Genomic DNA, 9,965 nt, shown 5'->3' with positions numbered 1-9,965 from the left:
AGAGTCAGGTGGATATCTGTGAATTCGAGACCAGCCTGGTCTACATAGTGAGTTCCAGAACAATCAAGGCTACACAGAGAAAGCATGTTTCAAAAAACTAAAACTAAAATAAAATAAAAATAAAAAAGAGTTATAAGGTCAACCCCCCCCCCCAAAAAAAAAAGCATTTTAGCCAGCCAGGCAGTGGTAGCTCATGCCCCTAATCCCAGCATTTAGGAGGCAGAGGTAGGTGGATCTTTGTGAGTTTGAGGCCAGCCTGGTCTACAAAGCAAGTTCTAGAACAACCAGCACTATTACACAGAGAAGCCCTATATCAAAAAATCCAGAGAGAAAGAGAGAGAGAGTTCTAAGTGGTATTATCTACAAGTGAGGCAGCAACATTGAATCCTTTCTCAGAGACATGGATTAGAATTAGCATTGTAACTAGGATGCTCTCTATAGTGAGAGCACAGAGCATCCAAAGGGAGTGAAGTAGAAGTTCCTCCTCATTTGGGGTCAGACAGACACTCACTTCACTTTGAGTGAGCATGAGCTACACAAGGTCTCACTACATACAGCCTTGGATCTCAGTCTGCAGACAGCATCGTTCTGCATGGTTCAGCAAGGTGTGAAGTCACCGCCTGCTTGGGTCTCAACCTGCAGACAGTACCCTTCTGCAGGGGTCAGCAGACTTCACACTTTTGCCTTGTGCCCCAACAAGATCATCTCAAAGGCTTGCCAATATGAAACCATAGCCAACTTCGGATTTATTATACAACAAATCAAATATCAAAGTTTATTCTCAAAATTAAATTAGGTACTATTAAAAACAATTTAACAATATCTAAGTTAATTTCAGACTACAGAAAAAAGAGATGAGGAGGTGGGAAATGGAGACAATTAAACATATAAACTGTCAAAAGTGGGAGAGAATTGGTTGGGGGTAGAATTCAGGGTAGTTACATCCATTGCCAGCATATGCCTGAGGCCCTGAATTCTATCCCCAGTATCACATACACACACACACACACAGAGAGAGAGAGAGAGAGAGAGAGAGAGAGAGAGAGAGAGAGAGAGAGAGAGAGTTGACGCTAACCACATTAATGAATAATTTTTGTTTTATTTGTGTTTATATTATATGTCTGTTTGGGTATTCATACATATGTCCAGATTTCTTGGAGGCCAGAAGGGGCATCAGAACCCTTTAGTCTGGAGTTCCAAGTGGTCATGAGCCACAAAACACGGGTCTAAGAACCGAACTCCAGTCCTCTGCAAGAGCATCAAGTACTCCAAAGTTCTGAGCAATCTGTCTAGCCCTACTTTTACCACTTTAGATGCATAGGTTCAAGACTGATCTTGAAAATACTAATGCTCATGCTCGCTTCGGCAGCACATCTACTAGAATTGGAAGGATACAGAGAAGATTAGCGTGGTCCCTGAGCAAGGATGACACACAAATTTGTGAAGCGTTCCATGTTAAAAGAAAAAGAAAATACTATGCTCAGCCAGACATGGTGACTCACGCCTTGAATCCCAGTGCTTGGGAGGCAGAGGCAGGTGGATCTCTGAGTTCAAGGCCAGCCTCGCAGAGAGAGTGAGTTCCAGGACAATCAGAGCTCTACAGAGAAACCCTGTCTTGAAAGAAAAAAAGAAAGAAAGGAAAAAAATACTAATATTAAATATTGGTAGCATATTCCAATAGCTAATGCAGAATAGTGATCCTTAATGACTGATTATGGACTATACAAAGATCATCACATGCATTGTCCGGTTTTAGTCCACACAATTACTTTAATAAACAAGAACTATGATTCTATTTTTATGGATGAAGAAGCTAGTAGGTCAAAGATTATTGACAGGTATACAAGTTGATACAACAAATCAGATTATCTGTGGAACAGGTAAGTAAATGCCAGATCCGCCAGTATCAGAGTGTGAGCTCATACATTCATGGTCTAACACAACAAACATAACCCATATATAAAACTGTAGGGAATGGAAGAAAAGACAACAGTGAGAGATGCTATATCTATTGTGTGGTGCTGGCGACACCAGTCAAAGCCAGCCTTCTGCGTGCACAGCAGGTGCCTGTCCGCACCCCTGTCTCCCCATCCCTTCAGTCCTTGGCTTTTTTAGACAGGCTTGTTATGTTAGATCAGGCTGTTCTTGAACGTAAGATGCTCCTGCTTCTGCTTCTGCCTCCTGAGGTCTGGGATGGTAGGTATGTGCCACCATACACAGCTATAATGTCTCTTTGTAAATATATTTGGGTGAAAGTCATGTGCTAAGAAAATGTCACATTACGATCCAGAGTCAGGCTAGACATCACGTATTAAATACGAAAAGTGAAGTGACACAAAACTAAAATTCGAAGGATGGAAACATATTAGTGAGAAGGAAAGCAACGGTTGTGGCCCTGTGAGATGGTTCAGCAAGTAAAGCTCCTGCCACTAAACCTGATGGCTTGAATTTGATCCCTGGGACCCACATGGTAGAAGGAGAGAAGTGATTCCCACTAGTAGGCCTCTGACTTTCCCATGCATGCACATATGTGCGCGCGCACACACACACACACACACACACACACACACACCTCACACCCCTAAATTCCCCAGAAAGGGAAGCTAGGATTTCTGCTCATTCTGTTGAACGTTCTAATCAAAACAGCTTATATCATCCTGACCATTGCTAAGAATGTGGAGATGGTGAAACAGCAGCCACTGAGCCAAGATAATATTGCCAGAGCAAAGCAGAATCCATGGAATATTTTGGTTACTATTTCAAAGTAACTTCCTCCAGGTATAATGGCACATCCTATAATCTCAGCATCTGGGTGACGGAGGCAGGAGGATAAAGAGTTCAAGGTTAGCCTGGGTTACACAGGGAGTGTGGGGCCAGCCTAAGCTACATAAGATGCTCTAGTAAGAAGAAGGAGGAGGAAGAAGAGGAGAGGAGAAGAAGAGGGGGAGGAGGGAGAGGAGGACAAGAAGAGGAGGAAAAGAAAGAAGAAAAGAAAAACAAGTAAACTTCCCCCACAGAGAGTTATGAGAACTGGATGGTCATAAAGCAGAATCAAGGGGAACATAGGTTATGAAATGCAGTCATTGAAACCAGCAAAAGTCAGGCAGACAAACAAGCACTGTTCATCCTACCTGGACGGGTGAGGCAGCCATTCTGACTTGGGCCAGAGCTGGGAAACTCCACGGGACTGAGGGCTTTTTGTGCCAAAACCCGGAAGTTCTAGGCAAACTGTCAGGAAGATGGGACCCCTCTGGGAGACAGAAGGAAGGAACACAAGTTGGAAATCCTTGAAAAGTCATGAAAGAAGCTAGTTATGAAAACGAGAAGCAAAACTGTCAACACTTCCCCCAACAGGAGATTTGGGCGAAGAAATAGTTTAAGAATAATAATGAGTCATTTTCCTGAATTAAAGGAAACTGAAAGCTCTGAGGAAAGGAGGATTCGAGACCGCCAAGGAAAATGACATGCTTATTTTATTCATCCAAGACAGAGGGAAAATTTTGAAAGTATTCCAGATGAGAATGAAGCACCCACAAAAAAAAGTGAGTATCGTGAGTGGCAGCAAAAGCAACACTGGGTACAGGAAGGCAGGGGATACGATTTTTAAAGTGACAAAAAAATAAAGAAAAAACCTCAGAGCTTGTTACGCTAAACTTTCTGAAAAGACAAGGCTGCAACATAGATGCACTTTGGGGATGGGAGTGAGCTGGAGAGATGGCTCAGTGGTTAAGAGTATTTACTGCTCTCGCAGAGGACCTGAGTTCCTTGCCCAGCATCGCGTCTGATAGTTTGCGCTGTCTTGTAACTCAGCTAAGCTCAGAGGGTCTAACACATCCTCCATAGGTATGTGCACATGTGTGTATGCACATATGTAGACACATGTACACATAAACAAAAAATCAAGTAAATATATATGTGTGTATGTATTTCTAGATAGATAGATAGATAGATAGATAGATAGATAGATAGATAGATAGATAATTAAGATACACTTTATGTGATGGCATAAATATATTGAACTTACAGTGATCTGCCTGCCTTTGCTGCCTGAGTGCTGGGATTAAAGGAAGGCAGCACCACACCCAGCTATGATGAATAATTTTGATTGTTAGCTTGATAGTATTTAAAGTCCCTGAAAATAAAGCTTAGAGTGTGTTTCCAAACTGGTTTAATTGAAAAGGGAAGGCCCTCCCTAAATGTGAGCAATGGCAGCATTCTTGTCTGTCTATTTCCTACTGGGTGTTCAGTGAAACCCGCTGCCTCAGGCTCTTGGTGCCATGACTTCACCACCAGCGTGGGACTGACCTGTTATTGTAAGCCAAAATAAGTCCTTTCTTAAGTCATGTTTGCTAGATATTTGGTGGCAGCAACAGAAAAAGCAACTAATCCACTTTAAGACAGAAGGACTTAGAACTTTGCCATATTTTAACAGGTCCCCAGACCTTAGTAGTCCTTCAGACCTTAGCACAACTGATTCCATGATGGAAATGCCATTTAATACCTATAATTCATCATGTAGACAGCAACACCAGCCAAAACAAAAACTTAACCCATCCAAGTCCATAGTCCTGGGAAAGACTCTGAATGTACTAACCTTGCTCTTTGGCTTCGGTCTTTGTGCTTCTGGCTAACTGTTCTTGTTAACTGAAGTGTGTCAACCTGGAACGTGGTTTTTGTGCTTTGGGAAATGCACCTACGGCTACACTGGGATTCCAAATGCCTAGTGTAAGTTGCTGTCCTACCATTGAAGACTTTCTGTCGGCCTAACCCAGCGTCAGGTCTGTCTTCATTGGTGGATGCCACACAACAATATGGATCTCTCTCTGAACGCATGCACTCTTGGGAAACGTTCTGCTAGAAAGGAAATAAATGCAGGAGAATACCAGAACACACACAGAAACTCAGGCCTTAGTGACACACGTGTACTCTAAAGCAGTAGTACCCCGTTTTCCTAATGCTGTGACCCCTTAATATAGTTCCTCATGTTGTGGTGACCCAATGAATAAAATTATTTCTGTTGCTACTTCAGAACTGTAATTTTGCTACTGTTATGGATCATAATATAAATATCTCAAACACAGGATATCTGATATGCGACCCCTGTGCAAGGGCCCTTTGACCCACAAAGGGGTCGCAACCCACAGGTTGAGAATCACTGCTCACTGTTCTGCTTGTGGCAGAAATAAGACATGCATTGTGCCATGCAGAACCTAAGTTCTTACTGTCAAATGCCCAGGCAGGAGGTGACTGAGGTGGTAAGAGATGAAAATACACTCGGTGCTGATAAGTTTATAGAGACATCAAGTAAATGCAGGGCTTAAGAAACTGGTGGTAACCACATGAAATGCCGAATCAGAATCCTGTAAATATTTTCCAATTGAAGGAATATAATCACAAAATCTGTAGTTCTTCAACAAAACTCAGAAAAGAGAAATCAACAGAAAAATGAAAAATAGGATCTTATGAAGTACTAATATGGATAATAGATAGAAGAAATGAAAGTAAGGGGAAGGTTATGGGGTTTAGAGGGGCAAATGGAGGGTAGTGGGGGAAAACAAATATATTTCTTGTTTCATAAAAAGAGTTTAGATTTAATATATATTTAATATAGAAATATATTATATATAATATATTTAATGAAAGCTGAAAGAAAACTATCTGAGGGGAGAAAAGGGAACCAAAGGAGGGGGCAAAGGGGTCAAGGTAGAGTAAACGGGGCAAACATGAGACAGTACAGTAAAACGCATCTATGACAAACTTTACTACTACTGCCTAGGAGCTGGGCAGTGGTGGCGCACGCCTTTAATCCCAGCACTTGGGAAGCAGAGGTAGGCAGATCTCTGAGTTCGAAGCCAGCCTGATTCACAGAGCAAGTTCCAGGATAGCCAGGGCTATACAGAGAAACTCGAAAAACCAAGAATATTAAATAAATAAAATAATAAAAAAATAAAAAGTCTTAGGACCCAGATGTGTTGGTGCATAGGTAGGTCTATCTGCGAGTTTGAGGCCAACCTGGTCTGCCTACACTGTGAGTTCTACAACAGTCAGAGCTACATAGTGAGAGACCCTGTCTCAAAGCCTTCCACCAAATATGTTATTCTATATAAGCAAATACAATAAATTTATGTGGTGGCTGTTCTTGATCATCAACTTTGACTACATCTGGAATGAACTACAGTCCAGAAACAGAAGGCACACCTGTGAGAGATTGGTTTTGCTTGGTTTGTAGTGGGCGAATCTACTTCTAGTCTGGACCTTTGAGGAGGAAGACACATGCCTTTGATACTGATCTAGAGGTACCTTTAATCTGGGTCACCCCTTCTGCTGGAAGTCTATATAAGGAAGGAAGCTTTGCTATTTGCCTCCTTGCTAGCAAGTTCATTCCCTCATTAGAGCCTACTTCCTTGGGATTCCAGAATATAGTGTAGAACAGCTGAGACATCTAACCCTGTGGATTGTGTGACTTCTGGATTCTTGAACTTTCCATTCATAGCCCAGTATTGTTGGAGTGGTTGGACCATAGCCTATAAGTGATTCTAATAATTCTGATATATGTATATGTGTGTATGTATGTGTGTGTGTGCAATGTTACTCTAACAAACCCTGACTAATGCAAATTCAAAACATAAAAGATTCATAAAAATTGAATTAAAAAGCAAAACATCGCAAAGTGCCTATAGGAAAATGTTATGCAGAAAAACTGAAAGCAAATAGTTAAGATAGAAATATTACATCAAAATGAAGTAAAGCTTTTTTTTTTTTTTTTTGGTTTTTTGAGACAGGGTTTCTCTGTAGCTTTTGGAGCCTGTCCTGGGACTAGCTCTTGTAGACCAGGCTGGTCTCGAACTCACAGAGATCCGCCTGCCTCTGCCTCCCAAGTGCTGGGATTAAAGGCGTGCGCCACCACCGCCCGGCGACTGTAGAGTTTTATGATGTTTGATTTTAAAAACTGCTCTCTTAAAGGTCAATGTTAGCTTAGAAGGGAAAGGTGTCTGCTACCAATCCTGGCAACATAAGTTTTGTATGTGTGGTCAAAGGAGAGTACTGATGTCTCCACAGGTGCACTTATATGTATACACACACACACATACACACACACAAACACACACACACACACACACACACACACACACACTGTCGGGGTTCAGTGCTAACCCAGACCCTCAATTATTTCTCTCGACCAGACCCCAACATAAACTATCTCTCCCTAGACCAGCATGGAGGCGCAGGAATAAAGACAAACTCACATGGCTTTATCTGGAGGGAGATTTTCAGTGGTCCCTCAAGAAGTCCTGAGTTCACATCCTGAAGAGTTTCTTTAGTTTATTCTCCTAACAGTCTTTATACCAAAACTTAACCAAGGGGAAATACATTAGCATTCTGTTTCCTAGGTAACCAGGTGAATGGCTTTCAGTCATGTCCATAACTACCTGTCTGCTGTGTATGCTAGCTGCCATGTAGGTTTGAATAAGTATCTCTATCAGGCATCCTCCAAATTACAAAGGAAGGAGCAAAACATCCTGACCTTTTGTTAGGTTAGTGACAGCCTGTCTGGAAGTTTATGTGACCCTTCTCAGGTGTGGCCTATGGCTTGATAGCTTGGTTGTCATACCATATAGAAATACGGGCCTATGACACACACACACACACACACATACATACATATACACAAACATACACACATGCACACACATATGCATACATATACATGCATACACACACACTAAATATTACAAAAGAAAAGAGATTAAAATAAGTAAAAACTGCTCTTTGAGTTGCTGATTTTAGTTTTCATTAATAGAAAGTTGCTCAATGACTTTTGACTTGGGCTTGGATTTAGGACAAAATTTCTCACAATTTCTGAGCCGTCTCTAAACATACTTTTGTCACTTTGATGTCTGTCATTATCAGCATTGATCATTATAAAGTATAGTGGAATTTAATTTGTATTATAGTAAATAGAATTTGCCTGAAGATCAGAGAGTAAAACAGCCTCACTGGTCAGCCTTACAGACTAGGCAGTGGTAACAAATACCTTTAATCCTAGTAGCCACACTAGTTGCCATAAAAACAAGGCTGATGTGGGATTCCCCTTTGTATGCTGTGAATATGTTTTATTACCATTGGTTAATAAAGAAACTACTTAAAATCTGTCATGTAAGTGCTGAGAACTGAACTTGGGACTTTGGAAAGAGTAGCCAGTGCTCTTACCCACTGAGCCATCTCTCCAGCCCACTGAGCCATCTCTAAGCCCAGTTTGCAGTGAACTTTTAGAGCAGCCTTGAGACTGGTTTTACTGTTGCTCCTTGATGCCTATGGCATTACCATTACGGGAGCACTTTACGCCAGGGCTCCAGGTGAAGAGCACCTGTGCAGTACTTTCTCTTTTGCTCAGGTTGAGGTAGCTGTCCTCGGGGTCTCCTGGAGTGCAGGAGGGAAATGAGCGGACTCCCTTTTCATCCTGACCTGGGCTGTAGCTCTCTGAGGTCCCATGTGGTTCTCCCCTGGTCAGATTCTGAGTTTTGACTTTTGCCCTCTTTCGCCTAGGAGCTTGTCAGAGCCCAAAGGTCAAGTTTGCCTGGAATGAAAAACCCTCCCAAGGCAAACGCCATTTCAGGGTCTCCTGTTCCTCTCCATCTCCTCAGCCTTTATCTTGCTATCTTGCTCTCAGTTCTTTCAGAGCCTACCAGACTTTTTTTTCTTCTTCCCCAGCATCTGTTGTTTCCATCAGTGAGGTTGCTCTGATTGCAGGAAGCTTATTAAAAATTTGCATTCTGGTTCTGTCAAGTCCACTTCCTGGACTCTTGTTTCTGGAAGCTTCCACGCATGGTTTCCCACTACCATTGTGGGGACATTTGCTCAAGGCAAAGAGCACCTGTGTGGGTCTGGGCTGCCTCAAGAATCAAAACAACCCAAAACAACAACAACAAACAATCCAAACATGGCTTTTTCAGCCAGCGTTCTTTAACCATATCTGCAGCGGACTTTTTGCCAGACACCTTCACGGGTCTATCAGTTGATTTCCTCCGGTAGCCTCTATTCATTGTTGCAGCTGTCTGGCAGATGACCAATCCAACACCAACTGAAAATCATTTCTTTGCATGAGGTTTTTTCACTTTGCCCAGGTATTAGGAATTGCACCACACATTTGCTTTTGAGGTCTAATTGTGATTACATAGTCTCAGCATTTCCCCTCTCTTCACTGTTTCCAGTGTTGACACAGACCTGTGTCCTCACCTGTCCCCTCCCCACCTATGGGCATTTCGGTGCTTCCTGCTCCCTGTAGACTTCAGACATTTTGTTGCTGATGCTGCCCTGTACTTTCCCATCCTTAAAGAGCTTAAGATAGACTGTCCATGCTTGTCAGGCAGGTGTGTAACCTTGAAATCATTTGGACTACTAACTACATCCTATGTCAACAATATTGGCTTTTGCTTATTGTTTTGTTTTTCAGACAGGATCTTACGTAGTTCAGATTGTCTTTGAACGTGATATGTGATTGAGGTTGGCCTTGAACTTGGGATGTTTGAATGCTACGATTTCTGTGATGTGTAATGACATGTAATTTTTTTCAGTGCCGGAGATCAAACCTGGGGCTTTGCACATCCTAGAATTACAAGTGTAATTAAATTAAATCTTATAATTAAAATGACAAGAATTACAATTAATTACCTTACTTAAAGACATCCTTCCCTCTTTGTGCAGATATGACCACACTGGAAGAAAGATCACCGACTGATGCTAGAACTGGTACTGTCCTCAGGCTGCTGTTCCTCTGCTGTTTCCATCTGTGGTACCTTTCATCCTGCTGCTGTGACCTAGGATACCTTGATGGACACTCAGGAATCAAGCCCTCCATTTCCTGTTCCCCCTTAGGTCTTATTTTACAGTGGCCTCTTGGTGAAGGGTGTTTAGTAATCTCTGGCCATTCACACCCCCGCATGACTTCTGCCCTCATTCTTGTT

At 42.1% G+C, this 9,965-nt stretch overlaps 1 non-coding gene across 1 annotated transcript; it reads left to right on the top strand.

The window, feature by feature from the left end:
• The first annotated feature begins 1,353 nt into the window (after positions 1–1,353).
• On the top strand, positions 1,354–1,460 carry LOC130870651 (U6 spliceosomal RNA). Its single transcript, XR_009056786.1, has one exon. It is a non-coding gene; the product is annotated as a U6 spliceosomal RNA (small nuclear RNA).
• Positions 1,461–9,965: the final 8,505 nt, after the last annotated feature.

The sequence above is a fragment of the Chionomys nivalis genome, chromosome 2, assembly GCF_950005125.1.
Source record: "Chionomys nivalis chromosome 2, mChiNiv1.1, whole genome shotgun sequence".
Taxonomy (NCBI): Eukaryota; Metazoa; Chordata; class Mammalia; order Rodentia; family Cricetidae; genus Chionomys; species Chionomys nivalis.
Note: the sequence above shows the minus strand (reverse complement) of the source record. Positions and strands in the feature narration are given on the sequence as shown.